Source organism: Dermacentor silvarum, chromosome 5 (genome assembly GCF_013339745.2).
Source record: "Dermacentor silvarum isolate Dsil-2018 chromosome 5, BIME_Dsil_1.4, whole genome shotgun sequence".
In the NCBI taxonomy this organism is placed as follows: domain Eukaryota; kingdom Metazoa; phylum Arthropoda; class Arachnida; order Ixodida; family Ixodidae; genus Dermacentor; species Dermacentor silvarum.
This window is the reverse complement of record NC_051158.1, coordinates 97031992-97059094: the sequence shown is the minus strand read 5'-3', so window position 1 is coordinate 97059094 and position 27103 is coordinate 97031992.

Here is a 27103-nt window from a genome sequence, read left to right as displayed (position 1 = left end):
AGTTACTATGAAATATAATCTTTCAGTAAAAGTTATCTTTCTGAGAAAAAATTCACAATATGCACCAAATTTTGCATATTTAGTGCCGTATAAAAATTTCACGGGAACGTAAAGATCGACAAAACTTTTTTTAAGTGAAAATCCTATCTTCATTCTCAAGGGAAAATTGTGTCCTCGCCTAATTTAAGAAGAGAAAATTTTTTGACAATGCATTTTACGACACATACTTTCGAGCTTTCTAAAAAACTTCACATGTTCCTAGCGGTGCTGAAAAATTTTTTTACGCAAAAATGATTTACAGGAAGACTTCTTGCATTAAATAGACGGTCCTCAATTTTTTTCAAAGAAATCGCTGATGGTCGAGCGCCAAGGTTGGGACAGTTGGCGTGGAATGACCCCATTAATTCTTCACGTCGGTAACGTGCCAGCCGTAATTCGAAACCGAATTCAAAAGCAATTACGTCCCTTAGCGGTGTTCATGTTTGAGAAGGTTTATGAGGTTTAAGGTAAATCATGTCAGCGCATGTTGTAAGGTAAAGCATGCCTAAGTCTATTCAAAACTAAGTTGAATAAGTACGCTCCTTTCTGTGTCTCTTTTCTTCCAGGTTCTTTGGCCTACACCACGGCTCTCGGCAGTCTAGCCAATACCTGGCTTTCGCAGGATGCCAAGCTAACCTTGCGAAATCAACATTTCAATATTACAATCCCTAAAACGGAAGAAGACCCTTCTGATAAAGTCTACTTTTTCAACTTGACAAATGGAGTGCTGCATACAGTGGCGAAAGGACGCACAACAAATAGCGCCAGTACCTGCACCACAGACGACAAAACTATAGACGTAACCTGTCGTGTAGTAACGGTGGGCTGGTACGCCAAGTACGATGGAGTAATATACAACCAAACACGACCAGATGGAGATCAATTCGAAGTTAATGTAGCAATCGAAAAATATTCTCATAATCCTGCGGATGTAACTGTACGTCTGATGACGGAAACTGCTTCCCCTGGTGAGTGTGATGCCTCGCAGCTGTTAATTTACTGATACTGTTCATGTATAGAGATCAGTGAAATCCAGAGAGGTCATCAAGACCATTTGCTGTTCACTGCATGTTGCGGATCTTGGCTGTCACCAAGGATAACGACGCTCTTCTTAGTAATTACAATATTCACATATATTAAATACAGTGAGGTAATTACAACAACAATTTGCGGCAATATTTACGTATAGGATATACAGCAAGGTATGAGGGTTGCACTTAATATGCACTCCATATGCGGGAGCTCGACAGTGTCCCTTGCGCGACACACGCCTGGTGCCTGCTACAGTCCCATCTTGACTGCGTACTGCGCGACAACCTCGCGCGCTCACGCCCGCTTACCCCCCCCCCCCCCCCTCTCTTCCCGGGGCAACAAGACCCCCTACTCGTCACACGAGTTGCACCAAAGTTGAGGGTTCACCAAAGGTCAAGCAGAACACAAGTTCCAAGAAGGCGCTTTGTACAAGGCGCACTAGATCATCGCTCGGACCAGGCACATTAAAGGAGTTTGCTTTCTAATGTAAGCGATTGCCTTTCACCGCAGGGGTCACGGGCTAATATGGAGAACATGGCATCGCAATGACATCGCAATGGCATCGCAATGGCACGATGACAGTGAGATGACGACGAGTGTATGATGACAAGGGGGTAATGATGACTGCATCATGAAACCTGTAGGACGACGATGGCGTGAGACGTCGATGGCACGACCACGAAGGTTTGACAAGAGATATATGATAGCGACTGTCGGGCGATGACGGCAAGACAAGGGCGGCATAACGGCCACTGAATGACGAGAGCATGATTACAGTAGAATGAAGATGAAAGTTTGACGTGATTGAACACGATGGTGGTATGACGAAGACGGTAGGATGACAATGGGGTGACGTTGCTGAAGTGACGGTAATGACAAAATGACAGCGTGGCAACGACGGCATAACAATGACTGTGCGACGACAATGCTGTGATGAAGACGGCATGACGAAAGTCGGAAGACAAAACAAGAATGACGACGATGCAACGACCTTGACGGCATCCCGACCACGAACACATACCTAGTCAAGCTATTGGACAACATGGACCCCTGGTTCGCAGTAGAAGCCGTGGTGACGATACCATGATGAGTCAGATCATGACGCTGGAATGACGATGATTGAACGACCGCGACAGCATAACAACGACGGTGTGACAAGGAATGCATGTCGAAAGTATGATGACGATGGCGTGCCGACGATGACATGACAACTATCGAATGACATAACTCGAATAATGGCGGTGCAACGACCATGATGGCATCACGGTCACGAGCCCATACCTAGTGGCCAAAGCTATTGACAAGTTGGGCCAGCTTTGGTGACTGTTTCGGCATAAGAGGCTAGATAGATAGATAGATAGAGAGAGAGATTAATCGTTAGATAGACTTAAAACGGCTGAAGTATGCAAATGCTATTCGCATTAAAAACATGGCGGTCGCCTACAGGTGCTGCAAATCCTAGTTTATAGACCGTTTTTCATGAGCACCACGATATAGCTCCAAGCAGTGGCGCCATCTAAGGACAGGTACTATGTTGGGGTTATTAAAGAATTCACCGGTGATTACGATACTCCCTAATGTGAATTGGGAGCGCAGCTGCATACGTGTTTTAATTTCACGATTTATTGGCTGGTGCGCACAATCTGCTCGTGCGGCACGTTACAAACGGAGCGAGGGGTGGCGCGACGGCCAGGGTAATCAGGAGATCGTGAGAGAAAGCCCGTGAGTGACGCGTGAACCCGGCACACAGCAGGTGCCGCAGACAGCCTCCGCTCATGCAGTGCTTTGTTTTCATACAGACGACGCCCGCTACACTGGCGCCATCTCGTAGCCATCGCCGCCACAAAGCCTGGCGTGCGTGGCACTACGCTTTTCTTCTCACGCTTTCGCCATACCCTCCTCCGCTTTCCGCTTCATGGTTCCGCTGCACCCTCCTCCTTGCGCACTCTTCGCTCTCGTCGCTTTTTTCAACTCTGATGCGCTCCGCGATCGCTCTCGTCTTTCGCTGCGCTCGCTCACTCGGTTACGAGGTAGGACGCCAGCGCTCGCCGCAGGAATAGGCACATAAGAGCTTCGCTCTAAAGAGAACATAAAATCGTATGGCCGGCGGCACACTGACTCGGCCGAGCGTGTCAACATGTCAGCTGTACAATCGGCAACAGTTTCTGGTGGTTGTTTTCGCCCTCGCGACTGTCTATTTCGTATGACTTGGGGTCTTTTACGTCGGAAACGGTTCTCTGACACGTACTGATGTGATTTAACTCGGCGTGAAAAGAGATTCTGGTGGTTTTGAGGCCGATGTAGCAACCAGCACGATGTGTGCCTTTGTGTTTGCGCCTATAAACAGCCTCAGAGATAAGTTCCGTATTTAAAAAAAATGTGTCCCGAATTACGGGCAGTCCAGAAGGCCCGCGATGTGGCTGAAGGGCTCGGCCTGACAGTCCCAGCGTGGGAGCGGCCCGCGTCAACCCAGGGTTGACCTTCAGGACTCAATAAAGTTCTCCATACCATACCATACCGAATGCGCGCTTATGGCAACATTCTTACTCTGATTGTAAGCGGTGTTTTGGCAGCGACGAATAGCCAAGAAACATAGACGGTGGTCGTAACGGCGTAGTCTACCATCTTGTTAGGGAATAAGTTCTGCTGTTTACTTTGAAAAGCATTCATATTGATATGTGTAGATACAGCGTGCGACTGAGTAATTTGTTGTATATCCGTCTTTCACCAACATGCAAAATAGTTTTAGGTAGTATTAAGAGCGTACCATACGGTGTGAATCACACTTGTTGAGTGGTTGACCAGCTGGCTGTGGACAGCGCGAGCTTCAGACGCAGTGGTAAATGTTGGGTTATACCACGGCCGTTCGAATAAAAGTTATAGATATGCTTGTTTTCATAGCGCGTTGACCCGAGGTTGCGTGGTCATATTGTGGCGTTAGCCCGTGTGTAATGCGGTTTATTGCTGATTCGGAAATGCGACCATCTCAGTCGAGCGTCAGACACAGAGAGCGCGAGCACCTCTTCGTTGGCTGGCCGATGATGATAGCGCGTCCATAGGGCGCGCCAGTCTTCTTCGCTACAACTGCCCCCTGGAGAAGAAGCCATCCTGGCGACTCAAAGGCGTGAGAGGACAAGTAGGTCGTAATCAGGCGCGTAGCCAGGGGGGGGGGGGGGGGGGGGGGCTGATGGGGCTTCAGGCCCTCCCTCCCCGAAATTTTTTCGTGCTGGCATGCACCGCCGGCCAAAACTAACACCGACGCCGGCAATCATTCTGGATTTTGTCTACAATGTCTTTTTCACGCTCGAAAAGACATTTCGGCACGAACATTGCGAACTCGGGCTGGATTTCGTGACAACGCCCTTGCACCTGGAGTCACGTAACGCAAGGAGCCCCATCCAAGCACAAACTTTCAACGGCTTTTCGATAGCGAGCGGGCGTGTTGCGGCATCTCGCAGCGGCCGCGGAATATACGGAGCGCATGGATTTCAATTACGAAGCTTTATGGGTATAAAGTTCTCAAACTTTTGACGCGAAAGGTGCGCTGACATTTCCAAAGGCATGCTTTAAAAAATTTTCAATTCTAGAACTTTATAGGGTGAATGTTCTTATAATCTTGGGCCAACATGCGCGCACTGGAGCCCTCCTGTCCAAGCCGTTCCAGAAATGGAAGCACGCGCTCGCAATCTTCCACACACAAGAAAATACTAAATATCACCGGTACTGTCAGCTAGCAGCTGATACTTTTTTCAAACATTTTCAGGAAGCGTGCCCAATGTGATTGGTTAGCTGGACCAGGGCAGGCAAAGTAAAATATGAGAAAACAGAAGAAAGTAAACGGCCTAATATTGAGATTTTTTTTTGCGGGCGACAAGGTCTGGCTCTCCGTGGCCACAGGGACAGGGGCCCTATGGATTTAAGTATTGCCCCTGCTGAAAATACAGCCATTTTCAGAGTGCTTCTTCGCATGCGAGCTGATTGTGGAGATAGATATCTGAAGAACCATTTAGAAAGTTGCCCCAGTAATGCCTTGTATTTAAGCCCAGACGCACAAAATCATATTATAGAAATTTGTGGTGACATTATCAAAGAAAGCCTAGATTCAAAAGCAGGCTGATTCTTCATACTTCCTGACGAAACGACGGACATTTCTGGAATCGAACAGCCTCCTGTTTCTGCAAGGTACCTAAACAAGCATGCCAACGACATCAAGGGAGTGTTTTAGGTTTTAGCCCATCTCTCATTGCGACAGCAGGTTCTATGTAAATGTGTAAATACTACTGCAGCTTCTAGTCACCCTTCCAGGGACCACTGCCAGCGCAGAGAGAATATTTTTTTTAGCAGGAGTTTACTAAAAACTACTTGCGCTCTACAATGTCTGTGGAACGCATGGTTAGGCTGGCGCTTCTATACACCCACAGAGACGTCAGCATCAACGTGTCCGAAGTCATTGACCGCTTCGCTCAACTTTCCCGCCGAGAGAAGTTTGTCCTTTAGATAGCGAAGCAGCAAAAATCAATGCAAGTAAAAAGCACTCTTCCTTCAGGTTCATAAGTTCTTAAATATGAAAACGTATTACCGTTCATTAGCTTTTAAAACCGCAGAAAATTTCGCCGTTTATTCTAGCAGTTAGCATCACGATCACAATTATCACGCAAATACAAAAATTACGAGAATAGTAGTAACCAATTTTGACCGATTTTGCTCATTGAAAGCCCCGCCCACACGGCGTTCGCCAAAAACACACTCGGATATTGAGTAGTTCAACTTACCGCATCAGCTGTGGCCTTTGTTTGTCCTTTTCTTACATTTTCAGCTACCTGCTTTTATTTCTTTTTTGAAACGAAGGAATACCCTCCTTTAATTTTGGGTGCAGAATAATTGTTGGCGTTGTGCAGGCAGTTAAATTACACATTTTCGTACTGATTTATGCAATATTACTCTATTATTCAACCCACATGGCGCTGTCGCGACCGCTGCATGGCCCAAGTACATAACATGATTTCTGCGATCATAGTTGTGTTCTTGCCTAGATCATCTGTATTTCTGTGCGCAAAGTTACTATCTGTCACTGAGCAACATGTTCATTTGTCTTATTTGACGCATTATATACACTGACGTTTGCTTAAATACGTAGATTTATTGGAGACTCATACGTATTTTTAAATATCTTATTGCGAGGTTTTGTGTATACAAGCAGTGAACTTTGTTTCCAGCGACTCTTTTTTTGCCCTTTAGCGAGTTGTATCTTCGCATTGGTATATTCCATTCTATATTCGTATTTCTAATATATATTTTGCAGAACTCCCACTTTTTATTTGTACTCACTGCTGCGAGTATTATCGTGGTGTAATTACAATACACGACGAGTACAGCTGCTCCTGCGCAATCGATTGCAACGAGGGATAGCGTCTTTGAGGTTTATTCCTGACCGTTGCATATGTAGAAAAAATGTAAACAAGGTTATTGAATGACAAAGATTCATCAAAATATTTGTCCTCAACTTATTCATTTCATGGCCTTTGCGTTTTTCATATAAGCTGCATGCACTGCTTTGCTGGTTTCGAACGGATATTTACCCTTTTCGCGGCGATCCCGTGGGCGCTCCATATTTGATCTCGTGGTGACGCGTCCATTGCTTGCCTCAACTGCCTCCGTTGCTTCCTTGTTTACAATGGAAGTGTATGACGCCGGCGCGGCTTAGAGTTTTCGGAGATATCGTAGACGGTGACTAGGTGGACGACACGAAGCTTTGATCACAGCTTCAGAGAAAATGCAGAAGCGCTTTCGGAGCTGATTAAGCTATGTCCAAACGGCGCAATTAATCAGGGTATATGGTGCTTGTTCTAAAAGCGGGGATAAATATGTATTCTAAGCTATCCGATTATGAATTCAGTCAGGATTAGTGTGTTTTGCTCTTTGTTCTTTACTCGGCAAATATTTTGAAGCAGTGGCTTGTCAGTTTCTGACTCAGTGAAGTTCCTCGGTGCGGCCACTATCTGATTATTTTCTGCCTAATCACTCGCGGGTGTGCTCAGTTCCGAATCCGATAGATTTGTTCTTGCTGCACACAAGGCTTGAAACGTAGCTGTTTTGTACACTGTAATACCTTGTAGCAAATATATATTACAGCTAGTAACTTGCTTACTCTTGTGGACCGTCACGAAACATTAAGCTTCGACCATTGGTGCGCCATAGGTGTAGTCCGTCATTTATTGTGTGTATACAGTGCGCATATATTCAACTGTGCGTCCATTCGCTTATTCTTGATACGTCGGCAATAGAGTGGGCGTAAGTTTTCCTGCCATTTGGAAAGATGTGTATAGATAACGTGCGTGAAACTTACTATTCCAGGAAGCGGCGCTACTCCCTTTGTCATTGTTTAACGAGTGGTACTCACTCATAGAAAGTTACCTATCAAGAAAGGGGTCAGGCAAGGAGACACAATCTCTCCAATGCTATTCACTGCATGCTTAGAAGAAGTATTGAAGCTCTTAGACTGGGAAGGCTCAGGAGTGAGGATCAACGGCGAATATCTCAGCAACCTTCGGTTTGCAGATGACATTGTCCTATTCAGCAACAATGGAGAAGAATTACAGCAAATGATTGAGGACCTTAATAGAGAACGTGTAAGAATTGGGTTGAAGATGAATATGCAGAAGACAAAGATAATGTTCAATTGCCTGGCAAGGGAACAATAATTCAGGATCGCCAGTCAGCCGCTAGAGTCTGTAAAGGAGTACGTTTATCTAGGTCAATTACTCACAGGGGACCCCGATCACGAGAAAGAAATTCACAGAAGAATAAAATTGGGTTGGAGTGCATACGGCCGGCATTGCCAAATCCTGACTGGGAGCTTACCACTGTCGTTGAAAAGAAAAGTGTACAATCATTGCATTCTACCAGTGCTAACATATGGGGCAGAAACTTGGAGGTTAACAAAGAAGCTCGAGAACAAGCTAAGGACCGCACAAAGAGTAATGGAGCGAAAAATCTTAGGACTAACGTTAAGAGAAAGGAAGAGAGCAGTGTGGATCAGAGAACAAACGGGGATAGCCGATATTCTAGTTGACATTAAGCGGAAGAAATGGAGCTGGGCAGGATATGTAATGCGTAGGATGGATAACCGATGGACCATTACGGTTACAGAATGGATACCAAGAGAAGGTAAGCGCAGTTGAGGTCGCAGAAAACCAGATGGGGTGATGAAGTTAGGAAATTTGCAGGCGAAAGTTTGAATACGCTAGCGCAAGACAGGGGTAATTGGAGATCGCAGGGAGAGGCCTTCGTCCTGCAGTGAACATAAAATATAGGCTGATGATGATGATGATGACTCACTCTTGCCGACGTTCTGGGGATGAAGCCCTTTCTTTGAAGGTTAGCGATACAACGCTGGCGGATGAGCAAATTTCTGTATCCTCGAGGAAAGCCGTACATCACGAAGTGCCGGTAACACGTTCGGACAGTTGCAACAGCGGTCCGCGAACTTCGCCACACAGATTCATTCCACTCCTTAACATGCCAGTCACTATTTTTGCAGCCAACTACTGCACACGTCTTCAATCCACATTATTCAATCTAACATGATTGGAGCACAGTGTGTAAGCAAAAACTCAGTTGCATTTCCGACAGCTGATAGCACAGAAGCAAGGTAGAAGCGGTAATAGTTTCGTATTCGTGCGCGGTCGCTGAAGAGAGGTATGGCGCACCGCCGTGAGCACCATCTCGTTTCTCTAAAACAAACTGCTCCGCGAAAAGGGTCGATAGTTCTAAAGTTCATGTGATGTTTTCTTTACTTATTAATTAGACAAAAAAAACGCGGAAGCATTGATATCAGTTATTGCTGCCACAATTTTTGGGGCATACCAATATATTCTTTTATGAAAACATACATATTTTAATGGACAGTGCATAGCGTCCAATAATTCGTTTGCAGCATCTAATATACAATGGAATTGGCAATGCAGTTGTTATTCACGCATTTGATCCCTCGACAAGGTCTATAAGGAGGAGACCGCGCTGCAACCTGAGCCCCCCCCCCCTCCCCCTCCCGAACAGAATTTATGGCTACGCCACTGGTCGTAACAAGGTGTAAGCCTCTGGACCTGCACTGTCTCACGTCCGCGACGCCTCAAGTCAGTAGACGACGTTAGCAGCTCGACGACGTAGGTGACAGGCGTTGTGTGTTGCACAACGTGGTACGGACTGTGGTATTTGGCAAGGTGTTTAGAGGAGAGACCACGGGTGCTGGAAGTGTTCCACAGCCAGATTAATGAGTCGGGCTTGTAGGCGCAGGGAGGTTGGTCATCATTGCGACGGAATTTTCGTACACTTTCTTCTTCCGCCGTTCACGAACGGGCCAGCTAACGGCATTACTCAACCTGGTCGATAGGGGCGAATGGTGCCGAGCGTACAGGTAGGTTCAAGGCCATACACGAGGAAGAATTACGAAAATACCGTTGTGGCCTGTGAAGCAGCGGTATAAGTGTACGTAACATATGCCAAAACGAGTCACCAGTTGGTATGATCCGATGCAATGTACATGGATAGTATGTCGCCCAAAGTACGATTGAACCGTTCTGTTATGCCGTTCGTTTGCAGATGATACGCTGTAGTGGTATGATGGACGGTATGTCATGCGCTTCATCATCATCATCATCATCATCATAACCATCATCATCAGCCTATATTTATGTCCATTGCAGGACGAAGGCCTCTCCCTGCGACCTCCAATTACCCCTGTCTTGCGCTAGCGTATTCGAAATTGCGCCTGCGAATTTCCTAACTTCATCACCCCACCTGGTTTTCGGCCGTCCTCGACTGCGCTTACCTTCTCTTGGTATCCATTCTGTAATCATAATGGTGCCCGGTTATCCATCCTACGCATTACATGGCCTGCCCAGCTCTATTTCTTCCGCTTAATGTCAACTAGAATATCGTTTATCCCCGTTTGTTCTCTGATCCACACCGCTTTCTTCCTGTCTCTTAACGCTACTCCTAAGATTTTTCGTTCCATTGCTCTTTGTGCGGTCCTTAACTTGTTCTCGAGCTTCTTTGTTAACCTCCAAGTTTCTGCCCCATATGTTAGCACCGGTAGAATGCAATGATTGCATACTTTCCTTTTCAACGACAGTGGTAAGCTCTCAGTCAGGATTTGACAATGCCTGCCGTATGCACTCCAACTCAATTTTATTCTTCTGTACATTTCTTTCTCGTGATCAGGGTCCCCTGTGAGTAATTGACCTAGATAAACGTACTCCTTTACAGACTCTAGAGGCTGACTCGCGATCCTGAATTCTTGTTCCCTTCCCAGGCTATTGAACATTATCTTTGTCTTCTGCATATTCATCTTCAACCCAATTCTTACACTTTCTCGATTAAGGTCTTCAATCATTTGTTGTAATTCGTCTCCATTGTTGCTGAATAGGACAATGTCATCTGCAAACCGAAGGTTGCTGAGATATTCGCCGTCGATCCTCACTCCCAAGCCTTCACAGTCTAAGAGCTTGAATACTTCTTCTAAGCATGCAGTGAATAGCATTGGAGAGATTGTGTCTCCTTGCCTGACCCCTTTCTTGATAGATAACTTTCTGCTTTTCTTGTGGAGAACCAATGTAGCTGTGGAATCCTAGTAGATATTTGCTAAGATATTCACGTATGCCTACTGTACTCCTTGATTAAGGAGTACAGTGTCTCTGCCATTAATTTTCATTGCGGCATGAGGAATGTTATTCTTCAATAAATATACAACGGCTCTGTCGTTCTATCACACAGATGAATTGTACTTACAATTTACATTGGTTTCCATCCCTTCACTGCCAAGTGATCCCTCTTTTGCTTCTGCGTTCATCTGGTCTCCTGTTACTGTGTTGTAGGCGTCCACTTGACCGACATTTTCAGATTTTTTTCAGCTTAGTAATATGTCGGTCAGCATGCGCAAAGTAGTGTACAAGAACGTTGTTCTTGTACAAGGATTTGGCCAGCAGCTGTTTCTGACAGTCTTTGTTCATGCCTATCCTAATCAGTGGCACAACTGATGTGTTAGGAAGGCTTGCATCAGCGAGCAGGAGTAACCTTCGTTTTTCGTAAAAGTATTCTTTAAGGCTTCCGACATTGTGTCTAAACAAAATGGCATTGTTCCAGCGTTCTAACCGGTTAATTTCAAACGAAGTTAGGAAGCTCTGTATCATTGACTCCACATGTCACTAAGGTGGTCTAAGATTGTCTGTCAAATGACTTTTTCGCGATTCACGAAAAAATCACCTGAGGTTGCTTATGTTGTCTTCATCCGAATCTCGTCGATTTTGTTGGCAGGCGTATTCATAAGAGTCAATCCAGGTAGTTTCCGCCGTTGACAGGCCATCAAAATTGTCAGGCTTTATGGCATCATCTTTTGGAACGGCTCTGTGTAACGCCGCCTGGCTCATTGTGTTCAAGAGATGTAACTGTTGTTCAACCTCCTTCGACTGCATGTGCAGTAAGTTAAGATATGGTATTCTGTCCTGATGCCGTAGTTGCCAATTGCTTGCTCAACAGCCTGCCTTTTCTCCACTTTTGCGTTAAAGTCACCCATGACTACAGTATACTGAGTTTGCACTTTTCTTATTGCTAATTAAACATCTTCATAAAACTGTTGTATTTCTTCATCTTCGTGACTGGAGGTTGGGGCGTAGTTTTGCACTACCTTCATTCTATACTTCCTATTCAGCTTTATTACGATGACTGCTACCCTCTCATTAATGCTGTGGAATTCATCAATGTTGCCTGCTATGTCCTTATGGACTATAAACCCAACCCCAGATTCTTTCTTATCTGGAAGACCTCTGTAGCAGAGGACGTGGTCGTTAGCACTGTAGAAGCCTCACCAGTTCTTCTGACCTCACTAAGGCCAATGATATCTCAGACAAGGAGGACGTGGCCATTAGTCAGCACTGTATAAGCCTTACCAGTTCTTCTAAATTCACTAAGGCCAATAATATCCCAGGCAATGCCTGATAATTCTTCAAATAGCCCTGCTAAGCTAGCCTCACTCGATAGGGTGTGCGTGTTGAACGTTGCCAGGTTCCGTTTCCAGTGGCGGCCTGTCCGGACCCAGAGATTCTTAGCACCCTCTACCGCGTCGCAGGTCTGACCGCCGCCTTGGGCAGGTGCTCCGCAGCCGCTGGGGACTGAGGGCCATGGGTTAATTGTAGGAGTCATGAGGGAGGTAGTGGCCGAATACTGCACCAGGGAGGCCAATTCCTGTTCTGGTTGCGGAGTGACATTGTTGAAGCTTAGTGGGCCTTCCTAATTTGGTTGCACCTGGTCTAGTGTAGCCCCACTAGCTCTAGGCGATATTTTTTTCATGTAATGACTCAAGGACTCAAGGAAGTGAACGTCGGCTAATGTGGTGGAACAGAGAACAAGGCTTGACAAAGGAACGTACACTTGTGCACACATAAAACGGCTGATGGTCGCACGTAGCGGGCCCGGTCCACGCGTTGGCCGCACGCACTCGCGCGTACTGCTCGGCACAGCGCGGCGGCCACCACATAACTTCGTTTCTGTGAAGCTCGCTTACCGCGTGTAGAATGCACCTCAAAACGCAGTCAGGTAGCCAAACGTGTTCTATTCTGCTGCCCATGTCGGCGTGCTGCGGCTTGTCACACCTCCACGGTGCGCGACCACCCGATTGGTTCAGTAAAGCAAAACGATGCCACAAGCCACGACCAGCATACGTGTTTGTTTATTTAAATTGCAGATGGGCTTTCCAAGTTTGTGGGTCGTGATATGCTTAAGGTGCACTGCTGGTTTGTTTAATAATGCGCAGCTTTATTTTCACAAAAGCCCGAAAAAGTAGCTGCGACCGGCCTCATCGTCTAATACGAGGAGTTCACTATGAACTTCATTCAATGGTAGAGCAGAATTCTCTGAAGACATATGTTTCACAACGGTATCGCAAAGGCAATCGCGATTGGATCCGTTGGTAGGATCGCTACGGTGCGTGCGCGTGGGTTGCACGTGGTTGCACAGTTGCTCGCCTGAGGCGAGATGCAAGGCCAAACCTCAAAAAGGAGAATGTCTCACGACAAAATGACGGAGTAAAGTCAATTTCCAACGTCACGGACGTTTCACAAAAAGTGATGTCAGAGACTGTCAGATTTTCCTTCCTCAATGGTATGAAAAGTTCTCAACAACGTCCACTGGAGGACGGATGCTGCTCGTGCGGGAACGTGCAGTTGGGAACCACGGATATGCTATGCAGTGAACAGCTATCGCGCTACGTTGGCGCTCGGCAATTTTTCTTGCGATGGCAATTATCTGGACACTCCAGTGGTATTTCCGACGTCGCCTTGAGGTTCCGATCAATTCCAAGGGCGATATATTCGTCGCCGCGCGCCGTATGCTGTATGTGCGAGTAAAAGCGTGCGCGGGTGAGCCGCCGATCGTGGCTCAACCTCGCGAACGCAAGTGGGGGAAACGGAGAGGAAGCGCGCTGTCTTCCGTCGCGCGCAACATTTCGAGGGGAGGGTAGGGAGGGGGGCCCGGGGGTTCTACTCCTGGAAGCCCGTGCGACAGCCCTGGCCGCTGCATCTTGAAAGCCGTCGGCGACGGGGACAGAGTCCGCCATGTGCTGCGTTATTGCGGCTTAGTTCCCATTGATGCGAGCTGCAGCACGAAAGTCAATTCGCTCGCTGCTGCGGCCGCGCTTCCTCACTCCAGCGTTTTTAAAGCGAGTTTCCGCGCTCATCGAGTGAGATTTGTTCATGTTTGCTTGCGCGCGCGTGACACCATACTAGTTTAGTTTGTATGCCTATGTTTACATGTTTATACGACTGATAAAATTACTATTCTTACTTTGTATATAGCTGTCCACTAGTTTGCTATCGCAATCAATGCTTCGCCTTTCGGGCGGAACTGCGACTTTCTTTCCAAGGCTTTCAACTCCACGTACAATAAGAGTTCTAGCAGTAGTGTCATTACTTCGGCGTCTGCAGTGGGCAATTCGTTCACATATAGGAGAAGCTCAGTGCGAGAGCTAGTTGCCGCTGCGAGCAAACGAATGCAGAGCGGCGAGCACCAGACACGCATGCCGGCGTTTTTTTAGGGGCGAAGCTCCTTAGGGTGTGGGTCGTTCCCTCCTCTGTAGTAGTAGTAGTAGTAGTAGTATGTAGCCACCTCTAGTTTATGAATTGCTCAATAGATGGCGCAAGTGGTAGCCACGTGTAGTTTTATGAAGTGTTCACTAGATGGCGTAAGTCCGTAGCTCTGGTTGGCATGGAGACCGATATGTATGTATGTATATGCATATATACATATATATGTATATGTATAGTATAACCGGAAGCCGACTTCCGTTTCCACTTCCGTTTCCACTTCCGGTTCCGCTTCCGTTTCCACTTCTGATTCCGCTTCCGGTTACGGAAGCCAGCTTCCGGCTTCCGGAGAACGCTTCCGGCGTTTTTCTCTCTCGTCCGTAGCTAGGTGCGCTGCGGTGCACAAGGGCGTGCGTTCCCGACGCGCGTTCTCTTTCGTTCCCGACGCGCGGTCTTTCTTTCTCGTCCGTAGCTAGGGGAGCTGCGGTGCACAAGGGCGTTCGTTCCCGACGCGCGCTCTCTTTCTCGTCCGTAGCTAGGGGCGCTGCATTGCACAAGGGCGTTCGTTCCCGACGCGCTCTCTCTTTCTCTCTCGTTCCCGACGCGCGCTCTCCATAGAGAAAGAAAAAAAAGTTAAGAGAGGACACTCCGCGAAATCTGGCCTCAGGAAGTACGTCACGACCACGTAACAAACTAGTGCTCTCACCAAACGCCAGAGGACGCAAGTGCGAAAAACAAAAAGTTATCATCAATTAAACAGAATGTTTTTTACAAAATAATAATTATGCGCCTATATTTGACATGTTATTTATACATAAAAACAATTTATTCAACGCACCTTACGTGGTTATTTTTGTTCAGCCGCACTGCCATAAGCAGCATCTACGATTTCGCGCCGAGAGTACTCGCCATACCAGCATGCGACAAGCCTAGGCATGACCATAGGCATGGCAGCGGGAAGGTTTCGTCAACGTCGGCTGCTTCGGTGTTTTCGTGTGTGAGACAGCAGGTGAGGTACGTTTTCAAGCGAAGCTTGTTGAATTACATGTTGTTGGGCTAGTTGGGTCATTGAATCAGAAAAAGGTTACAACTGCGCGAATAAGACGCCATGTAAGAAACATAAACACGCCCACACGCGTTGCGCTTCGTGTGGGTGGGCGTTTCTGTGTTTCTTACGTGGTGTCTTATTCGCGCAGTTGTAATCTTTTTCTGGAGCTTGTGAGGACGGCGAGGTTTGCTAAAAAAACAGTTTGCGGCTGTATGCGGCGGCAAGACGTGAACATTGTGCAACGTATGCAGAATCGCGTTCGGCTCGATGGAACGGAACGCCTCCGTCCCATCGTGGAACGCGTACAAGAACGCGTACAAGATTTCGCCCTAGTATAGCAAACTGGGGCACGGCGTCAAGCCGAGGCGACGCGTGCTGTGCGCTGAGCTCGGTGCGAAACATTAGGGAGTTTTCGAATAGCGTACGAAAAGCTTGCGGCGTAGCGGCGAACGCGTCGTACGCTCGCGGGCTTCCCTTAAGTGAAGCCCGCAACGCTACGCCCGCAAGCTTTGCTTTCGCTATTCGAAAACTCGAAAACTCCCTGTTGAGGAGCGGTTGCTGGGCCTCGCATGCTTCACGACGCGTTTCACGAAGCCTCGGACCACGAATAAATCCTGGTGTGCATTTACTGACATTTTCAGACCGCGCTGATGCCATGCCGTCCGGCGGTCCAAGCTACGGCAGCTGCTGCTGTGTTTCGTGGTGCTTGAACAATGGCAGAACCCACAAGAAGCCAGGGACGAGTTTCTTCCGCATACCACGGGACGGCAGGTGCGCTAAAGCTTTTGTATGGTTTGCATGTCTTCAAGGTTACTTTTCGTGCTTGCTCAGTGAGGCTAACAATAACAAAATCACTGTTCGAGCACTTCGCCTTCAGCTGATAGTTCATTGCCGATGCAGGATGACAGCATGGATGCAGTATGCCGGACGAGATGATCTCCTGAGTAAGCTGGCCAGCCTATTGTACGCAACGTACAGGGTTTGCAGCGACCATTTTACTGCTGAAAGTTTCATGGACCCTCGGCACACAAGGCTTACAAGAATGGCTGTTCCCAGTGTGCAACCAATTGCACCATGTAAGTTATTGACAGAAACTCAATTATCTGCGATAGCAGCCACTTCTTTTGAATCAGTGGTGACAGTTAACCTGGAAGATATTTGTAGCCGATGGAGAAACCTCGCTGTAGAAGTAACACTTCGTAACACTTGTAGAAGTAGCACAAGTCTTAAATTTTGTGAATTGTGGGCAATTACCTTCCTAACAGCTTTACATTCCTGTCATTCTTTTATGCTGTTGACCTGTGCAACTTGTTTTGAAATACATTGAAGGGCTATTTAACGTTAACTTGAAGCCTTCATGCACATGTACACATATACCTCGTATCAAAGAAAGCTGGCACTGTCGATAATTCCACAAACCACAAATTGCTTGTTTCTCTGTTGATGCATTCTCTTTTCTTCCACCTACCAATTCATGCGTTTGAAAGGGCGGTTTAAATTTCCCTGTGCTACAAGCTTTGTAACTTGTACCAACTACACATATATGCAGGTTCTCTGAGCATCGCTTCAAGTAGTGACTGGGACATGACTGCAGAAGCAGCACTGCAAGGTGTGGATGTGCTTCAGTTTTTGTTATTTTAGGCCTCTTACTGACAAATTGTTGTTGTTTCATTTCTTTAGGGTCTGCGGCAGAGGCTTCGAAAAGCGGCTCCCACACATTGAAGTGCCCCGAGGAGCAGGTTGTGCACAGTGTCGACTTGTCTTTTTTTTCGAACTGAGTTGACTGTTGACCAAACCTCTACAGGTGGCAGCTCCCATGTAGCTGGTGAAGGAGTTCCTGCTGACTGCGTCTTGCTGGAGGAAACCTTGGGCAGTCGCTCAGTTGTCACAAAGGGAACATGTGTCACTGGTGAGTTTACTGTTTGCTTCAACACTTATGTTCACTTCAACAGACTACTGATATAGAGACTTCCGCAGGCTGCTCGCAAGATTGTTCCGACAGCAGTGTCCGAGGTACTGACCAAGCTTCACAAGACTCTCCAGAAGATGTGTCCTCCAACAGCTCCACGCCTGAGTGCCCTACAGCAAATGGTGATTATGCTGTTATTGCAGCTGTTTTCAATGTGCAATTTTATGTTTAGGACATTCTGAGCAAACTAGCACCAATAAAATGTCATGGTGGGCTCTCAGTGATTTTCATTATTAGGGTGCCATTGTTAATGTTTTTTTTTTCAATTTGTGGAATCGAAAACTTTGCACCACAGAAAGTTGGGCACCTTGGGTAAAAAAGAAGCGAAGAAAGCGCTCGTACGGGATTAGTTGCTGTTCGCTTTTAAATCAATTTTTGTTTATTGCAGTGCTTTCCTGTGTGCCAGCTGCAAGGTCTCCATCAAAGAAATACAAGCAAACCATTCGACGTCTGCAAGCCAAAGTAGCAGCACAGCGGAAAACTATCAAAAGACTGCTGAGGCAGCGTCACCGAGCACCGTCATCGACTTCAAAGGCCCTTGGCATTATCCGACCGCACGTCACCGAGGAGGTTTTTAAACTTCTTTCTGCACATGTTCGCTTGAGGCCCAAAGGCAAGGGCAAGCGGTTTCCCGTGTGGTTCAAGAAATTTGCTCTTCACTTAAACTTCCGTGGTCCGCGAGCATACCGATTTCTGGCTCCATATTTTTCTTTGCCCTCCCGGCGTTCATTAAGGAGGTGGCTAGCCAATGTAAAGATGACTCCAGGCACAATTCCAGGAATCATTTATTCCATTGCAACAAATACTCAAGCTTGGAATGAACGGGACCGAGTGTGTGCTTTAGTTTTCGATGAAATAGCACTCAAAAAGAATTTGTGTTATGATGCTGCACGGGACATTGTCCAGGGTTTTACAGATGATGGCACTGATCGCACTTCAACCATTGCTGATCGAGCAATGGTAGTTCTTCTTGTTGGTGTTTCGAAAAAGTGGGTTCAACCGGTTGCTTTTACTATAGGGCACACATCAACACCATCATCTGTTATGCATAACCTGCTGGTGTCACTCATTGTGGAGCTTAGGAGCATTAACATTGCAGTGAAAGCAGTCATTTGTGACCAGGGCAGTTCAAATGTAAGTCTCGCTAACCAACTAAGAGTGACTGTAGCAAAGCCTTTTTTTGAAGTTAATGATGAGCGGGTATATTTCATCTTTGATGTTCCACATTTAATTAAAACAACGCGCAATAATGTGCAAGCACACAAGTTATATATTGGGGATGACATCGTTGACTGGTCCCACATTGTAAGCCTCTACCAATCCTCACATGAGTTGCGGTTGGCTCCAAAGTTGACTGAAAGGCACATTCATCAGAAACCTTTTTCTAATATGAAGGTCAGCAGAGCAACGCAGGTCCTCAGTGCATCAGTTTCGATTGCTATCACAGCATTGGTGTATGCGAAAGTGCTGCCTGCCTCGGCCATCACTACAGCACAATTTTGTGATCGTATGGACAGGATTTTGGATGCCTTGAACAGCTCGAGTAAAAAGAAAACTTCGCAAATGCTCCGGCATGCAATCGTGAAAGAGGATTCGGAGCTGATTGACTTCCTTCGAGGCCAGCCTCCCTGGATTGCATCATGGACGTTTGATGGCAGACGTCAACCACAAACCGTCGTTGGTTGGCAAATCACAATTCAGGCTATTTGTCAACTGTGGGACGACCTCTCCAAAAATTACAATTTTGAATACCTGCTAACGCGCAGACTTCAACAGGATCCTCTGGAGAACATATTTGGCCACATAAGGCAAAAGCAAGGTTGCAACACCAACCCCAATGTAGCCCAATTTATTTGTGGCCTGAAGCACATCTGCATAAGAAAACTCTTCAAACTGTCAGAATACGGAAATGTCGAGGATGATGAATGTGACCTCCTTCAGGAGCTCTCGCCATTCTCCCTCGCTAGTGCGTCTCTTGTGGATAATGAGGAGTGTGCACAGCCACAGCCTGACGACTTTCCCGCTCTAGACGATCTCTCTGAACTTGCGACCAACATTCACTCCCATATTATTGATGACTCCGCTACATATTATGTAGCTGGTTTTCTCATCAAATACTTTCTTCGGAATGCACGTGATACTTGCAGTTGCCCACAGATATTGATAGACGACAGCGAGACACTAAAGGGGACCCATCAGTATTTCACAATGCTCAAAGCATACCACGTCCCCAGCAAACTTTTCGGAAATCTAACTGTGCCATCGGAAGCAGCTTTTGAATACGTAGAACAACTTGAATGTCACTTTCTTGCCATTATTGAGGCCACTGCACATCACCTGAAAGTGTCTGATGTTTTGTATCACCATCTCTCAAGTGTTAGCGATTTTCATTTCTGCTCTGCTGGGTGTCGCGAGAAGTTTCTGAAAATGTTTTGCCGGGTTCGTTTATGTTGGCATGTGCGTTTTGTGAACTGAAACTTAGATAGGGTTAGGTTCCAGTCTTCAATTTCAGGTATACAGCTTGACAAGTTCAAAGCTTAGCAATTAGCGGCTGCTTTACACAAAAGCATTCAAGTTGAACCGAATCCTGCAATAGCTTTGTTATAGTCATTACTTCGTTACATCAGACCTCATTATGACCCTCTATCAAGTTCAACGGGAATAACCACTCCTTCGTTATGTCCATTCTTTTGTTTACCCACTATGAAGAGTATGACCTTAAAAAGAAATTATGCTTGGTAGCCTCTCTGTATTTTTGTAGCATATGCGGGCGAACTCTGCACGTTAGTGTGGGTCGTCGGTCACTATGTGCACTTTATCTCTCCAGCTCAAGTAATATAACGATAGCAAAAGCGCGTGTTGAAATATATTCAAGCGGGTAAGGAACACAGTATGAAGTGGGCATGGTTCACATTTTCATGCCTTTCGTATATTAGCTTCTCGTCAACCTCCTCACCACGCCCATCAAAACTTTTCATAAGATTGTCCAAAACTGCAGCTGTTCATGGGGTTGCGGACGCTGCCCCTTTATTATCATAGCTTGTGAGTCATAGCGCACTGTGTACAGCCTTTGTGAAAAATAATGACAGTGTTAACGCACTGTGTACAGCCTTTGTGAAAAATAATGACAGTGATAAGGCACTATGTACAGCCTTTGTAAAAAAATGATGACAGTGACAATGCACTGTACAGCCTTTGTGAAAAACAATGACCGTGATAATGCACTATGTACAGCCTTTGTGAAAAACAATGACAGTGATAAGGCACTATGTACAGCCTTTGTAAAAAAATGAGTGATAACGCACTGTGTACAGCCTTTGTGAAAAACAATGACAGTGATAATGCACTATGTACAGCCTTTGTGAAAAACAATGAGAGTGATAACGCAATATGTACAGCCTTTGTAAAAAATGATGACAGTGATAACGCACTGTGTACAGCCTTTGTGAAAAACAATGACAGTGATAATGCACTGTGTGCAGCCTTTTTGAAAAATAATGAGCGAAAGTGGTTTTCTTCGGCTGTTAGCCCTCTGATACCGCTTTGTAGCACCAATTAACGTCCACATTTTTGGATAAGTGATGACTACCATCTATTTCAACTTGGAAGCGTCACAGCAACGCCCAGACGCAAGTAACTTGGGCTCTTAAGTTTTTGATGAGACCGACACATAAGAAGACGCAACAGGTCTGCAAGTGTTGTAGCATAAAGTCTGTCTTTCACATTGTGGGCAAGCTGCCCTACCTTTCCGAGGACGAACAGGCAACGTTGAAGCATCAAGTTCGCTTTTTTTTCTCATTTTGGGCAAGTTGCTCTTAAGAACAGCCAACACACTGTATTTTTGCTTTTCTGATATATTGTGTCGTGTGGTTTCTGTACGCTTTTTCTTTTCTGTGCATTACTTCTGTTAACCCGAGTCGTGACTCGGGACTTTATTGCTGTGTATACGTCACTTCTTCCTTCTTTATCAACTTTGTGCGCTGAGGTTTTGCCATAGATCCATATAGATCCTTACCCACTTGCCCAGTGCGTCATTCTTCACCAGCTTGTCGGCTACTGCCAACTCTAGCGACGTGTGCGTTGTCTGTGTTCTCACTCTATTTGTTAGAATTTATTTGTAAGTCTAGATGCATTTGTTGTCTACATTGCATTTCTGTGCGATGTTCTTCTCATTTTGTGCTTTTTATATGCTCAGCCTCTACCTTGCCTTGGAATAAAAACATTGAGGGTACTCACGGGTCTCTTTGATTGATATATAGATTGACCGCTTGTTCCAAAAGAAAAGCGCGATGAATAAAGCCGTAGTGAATTATGATTACCTGCATATCTCTCTATTTTAACTTAGTCGAAATAAAGATTACGTCATGACCTCAATTCGCACGCACAGTTTTGAGCTAAAACAAATAGGGAATCGCTAAATCAAAACGACAAACAATAGCATTGCTATTTGGGCGGAGAAAAGTGGTCTGAAATCATTAACTTTCGCCATAGCCAAACGTCGGTTGCGCACAGTAATCCAAAATTCGCGCCAGTGAAACCGAAACGGGAAGCGCAGGCCAGTTGCTCTCACCAACCACCAGGTGCGCTAGAGTCGATTGGGCCGCCGGGGTCTATGAGAGTGTCCACTCTTTAACTTTTTTTTCTTTCTCTATGCGCTCTCTTTATCTCTCGTCGGTAGCTGTGGTTCACCCGAGTGATCCCCCGGTGCTTCGCCCACTCATCATCATTCACTTCGTGGATATGCTGTGATTTTTTTTCTTGTTTTGAAAGCTAGGGGCAGAAGTAAGTGTGCTTCACAGCTCGATTCTAAATCGGGGATTCCACAGAGTGGTGTTTGAGGTTCAAGAAGTAATCCTGTCTGTGATGCGCGTGCAGCATATTGTGTGATACAGTGATCAGGTGCAAGAAGTAAGAGTCGACGATTACCTATCATTCATGTTGGTGGACAAGAAGTAGATCCATCGTTTGACTAAAATTTGCATTAAACCGCGTGAGGTGCAGGCAAACTCGTCAATGATATGCTTTACAATTTTTAGATGCGAAGCATCTTATGCTCGGGGCTATGTCACTTCCTATTTCCCTCCACCCATCCAACTGCCGTGCGTCCACACCCCTACTGCGCATGCGCATCCTCCTCCCCCTCCTCTCCTCTCCTTGTCTCATCTCTCCTCTCGGCATTCCTCCTCTCCTCTCCGACGCTCCTCTCCTCTCCGGATTGCGCAACGAATGGCAACACCTGCGGCTCCGCGCGCGATAATGCGAAGCAGCTTAGGTTAGAGACGCGACGGTAGGCGCCCCAGAGGCACCGGCAACAGTCACCAATGCCGCGCGCGTTCCGTGCGAACGCGGGCAAAACGCCGACGGCGTCGACAGCAGTTCTGCGCGTTGCTGGTGCTGCTGCATGTCCAAGTTTATACAGCTGATAAAACTACCTTGAGCTGACCGCTTCGCATACTACTCAGGGTTCCCCTACGGGAAGATGGTGTAATATTTTAGTAATGAAACTTTTATTCGCATGACCACGACATGAATCGCAAGGAAAGGTAGGGAGTTATACATTGACGATGCAGAGTCATGCTGACGCCGCATAACCGCAGGCTTGAGGCAAATAGTTTGGCTATTTGCTGTGAAAAAGAAAAAAAATGTCGCAGTTTCACCCGAGAGACGAAGCATCAATTGCGATAGCAAATTAGTAGAGAGCTATACGGAGTACGGATAGTATTTATATCAGCTGTGTAAACTTGGACAATGCAGCAGCACTACCAACGTGCAAAAGTGTTGTCGACGCCGTCGGCGTTTTGCCCGCGTTCGCACCGAACGCGCGCGGCGTTGGTGACTGTTGCCTGTGCCTCTGGGGGTGGCTCGGAGGTTTTCGACGAGATCAGAACGGGACACTCATCGAGCAGCGTCAGAAGTCTGTACTACTTTTTCGCTTCGCAACGTTTTTATATAAATACGCATTTGGTGCCACAGCTAAACGTCGCCTCCCCTCCCTCCCTCCCGTCCCCTACGGCATTTTTCGCGACGCAAGAAGTCGCGTTTGCTTTCCGCCGTGCGTTCGCTCCCCGTGTAAGCGAGTCCCTGGCACGTACAGTCGCACGTACAACATACGGCGACCATTTAATCGTCGAACTGCGCGGCGGCTATTTCATCACCGTTGGTCTCTAACGGAACTTCACGACGACGGCGACGCCGACGGCAGAAATCCGCTTGGAGTGTCCTTATAATTGCTGTCGCAACAAAAAATGGTTAGGTTGTTTAATGAATACTGCATAGAATGCACAAGAAGTCAGAAATTGCATATTTTCATTTCTCTAATTGCGAATTGCATGCACATGGTTTCGTTCGAGATACTTATTTGTGATGTCACAGTTTCCGATAGGCAGGAGAAGTGTTCGTTTTTAAACGAATGCGTTTCCACCCAATTTCGAACAGTTGGCGAAAAGCAAGCGCTACTAACCTTATGCACAAGGTTGTCCGCTAAGATTTTATAGCGGCATGATGTATCTATTTTGTTTAATTTATCCACTTGAAATACTTCCATGGCGCGAACTCATTACATGAAGCAGTCCAAATAGATATACATTTTTGCAATATGCAACACTGAACAAGAAAAATGAGGTGTGATTAACCAAATGCGTGGTGAAGATATTTGTGTAGTACGGAATACTGAACAAGAAAAAAGAAGCGTGATTTACAAATTGTGTGGCAAACAGCAGTTCTCAAATTATTTGTTATGGACGAAAGAAGGAAGGCAGTTCCAACCAGTGCTGGTCATCTGTATCAACTATATTAGAACCGTCTGGATGGCATCTGTATGAAAGAATCATTACAAAAGTGAGGTCAATATGGCTTTACAAAAACCTTTAAGTATTGATCCAGGCGAGACGAGAGTTATGTAGGGTGAGATAAAAGGTTATCTTTCAGCACAAGCATCTCCAGAAAGATAAAATTATAAACGGCGTAATACTTCAATAGGACGTCCCGGAACTTCAAGGCCGCGTTTTTGGAAACGCATGCTTTTCGCGCTTTTTGGCAGATTTTGGAACGATGGTTTCTGCCATTGATGGTTCGCACATGAGTCGCGCATCCAAATGAAAGTCACTGATCGACTCTGGCAATGAATGCGAGAGTGAAAGCGATGTACTAGAGTTTTGTACTTCAAGCGAAGGGAATGATTTCGGTCTTCTCATCACTTCTACCGAATGTGATCATTCGCAAAGCGAAGACCACATTAACTTGGCCTGACAGTGGTGCAGCGTGGACGCCGACGGCTTTCCCTCGTGGCCGTAGAGAGGCTGTCGTGCAAAAATGCGCAAGCATTCTATTCGGCGAAGAACTTTGCGTCGCAGACTGGTTAATTTTGAAACATGGTAAAATAAACATTCTTCCTCGTTTCTAACAGCGATTTGTGGAAATGACAAGTGCATACATATCGCATAGTCAAAAGGTAAAATGAAGTTTTCACGCTTTAAACATAACTGAAATTGCTTGAAAACTTTAGAAGGGTTTTCGATGAAGTGATGTTTGTAAATAGGCAAAAAAAAAAGAACGCTAGATAAGGTCGATAAGCTAGATAAGCTAAATAATAGCACACCTAAGCGTTCAAAGAAGAGGTTTGTGGAAAGCTATACCAGTTCTATTTAAAAATTTTCAATCCTTATAGACACTGAGGTGTTCTACATTGGCCAAAATTCGTTGAGCTAATGAAGTCAAAAGCTGTTTAAGAGATGTATTTTTGCTGCTTTCAGGACTACAAGTCACTACGTGGCCAACGGATTTTATTGTCGTGACTACAATCGAGCCGCCATTCGCCAATTTAAGTATTTTTGGTGGCAACAAGGGACTTGCCAAAAAGGTGCAGGACAAATTTGAGGATTATATGTGGGACACTACAAAACGTGATATGAAGAAAGCTTTGGGACATGACTACGCTGACAAACTTAAAAGCGGAATAAACATTGAACATTAGCACGTTTTAAATATTTTTTTATACTAATACAAGCGTAAAGGTAAGATTATTTGAAAGTGGATGTTTCTGTTTACTGCACTAAGGTTTTATGAGCTACTACTTCGGATATTTATGCAAATCGACTCTTAGGCAACACAAACGACGCATTTCCTGTCTTTAGTGGGAACTAAACAAAAAATGCCACTGTTGCGGTCCTAGCATTCTACCACTACACGACAATCACCAAACACAAACGCTTTAACAAACCACACTAAATGTAAAAGAAAATATAAAATTTCTAAATTCATATTTATTATTTAAAATTATATTGTACAAGTGTTGTTGCGTTGACCTTTTTTGAAAAGCTTGTGTATTACGCCGTTAATTTTGGGGATAATTTATTGGGCATCTTAAAATTTCAGACACTGTACTGAAGGGTACTTGGACGAACCACAGTATTTTTTACATGTAGTGCTGCGATGTATTATTTTTTACTGCGCTAAGAATCTATGAGCTAAGCATTCGGGCCATGATACTGAAAGATCACGGTACTTGAAACATTACGGCGCCTTGTAATACGTAGCTTTTTTATTGATTGAATCAATAAGGAGATGTTGGCACCAGCATAAAGCGCCGTCTATTATTTTTAACGTGGGTGACATAAGCACATCACATGATTTCACAACAATAAAAAAGACACAAATAACATATTGTCGCGAGCCTCTAGAAGTGGACTTGAAGGTTTAATAACCCGTAGAGCAGCTGGCTCTCGGAAGACGCGACCGTCGGGGCTGGCTCGAGCAGAGAAGGGGGGCGCGCGGTCTTCTTTCTTCTCTTGGGCTCGACCCACTCTTGCCCTCGACCCACTACCTACAGGTGGCAATATCCCCCCTTCCGAACAAAAGCATCGCCTCGATGCTAAAAAAAAATAGGCGTAGAAGACAACGACGAAGAAGGCAGGCAAAGCGAAAGTACACAATAAAAAAGTAGCCGTCACGCCGGCACAGTCAATGAACGAAGAAGCAATCTCCCAAAGATAAATGAAAAGTACAAACAAAGAAGGGAATGAGAGAACAAAAAAAAACGAAAACAAAAAAAAGTTACGGACGCGCAATGTACGGCTTCATGCGCACAACATGAACTATGTCTGAGCTCGGTTGTCTTTGTGTCCTACTCCGTGTCTGCGATGATGTGTCCGGAACAACTTCGTAGTTTACGTCACTGACGCGGCGGAGCACTTTATACGGACCGAAATACCGGCTTAGCAGTTTTTCACAGAGACCACGACGGCGAACGGGGGTCCACACCCAAACTTGGTCCCCGGGGTTGTAGGACACGTCCCTGTGGCGGATGTTGTAGCGTCGTGCGTCTGCCTGCTGCTGCTGGCCGATATGCAGCCGCGCGAGCTGCCGGGCTTCCTCAGCACGCTCTGCAAATTCCTCGGCGTCAGTTGTCAATAGGTCAGCGTCTTGACACGGCAGCATAGCGTCCAGCATCGTCTGGACTTCGCGACCAGTAGAGAAGGCGAAAGGGCGTGAAGCGCGTCGTCTCTTGCACGGCGGTGTTATACGCGAAGGTCACGTAAGGCAAGATCCGATCCCATGTTTTGTGTTGAACGTCTATGTACATTGCGAGCATATCTGTGACCGTCTTATTCAGTCGCTCGGTAAGTCCGTTGGTCTGCGGATGGTACGCGGTCGTCTTGCGATGCCTGGTGTTGCTCAATTCAAAAACCTCGTCCATAAGCTGCGCTGTGAATGCTGTCCCTCTGTCAGTTATTACAGTGGAGGGAGCACCGTGACGCAAGACGATGTGGCGCATGAAGAAGTGCGCTACCTCTGAGGCCGTGGCTCGTGGGATCGCCAGCGTCTCAGCATAGCGTGTTAAATAATCAGTCGCGACGATCACCCATTTGTTGCCGTCGGCAGAAAGGGGAAACGGTCCGAGAATGTCCATTCCGACTTGGTCGAAAGGCGTGTGAGGTGCTT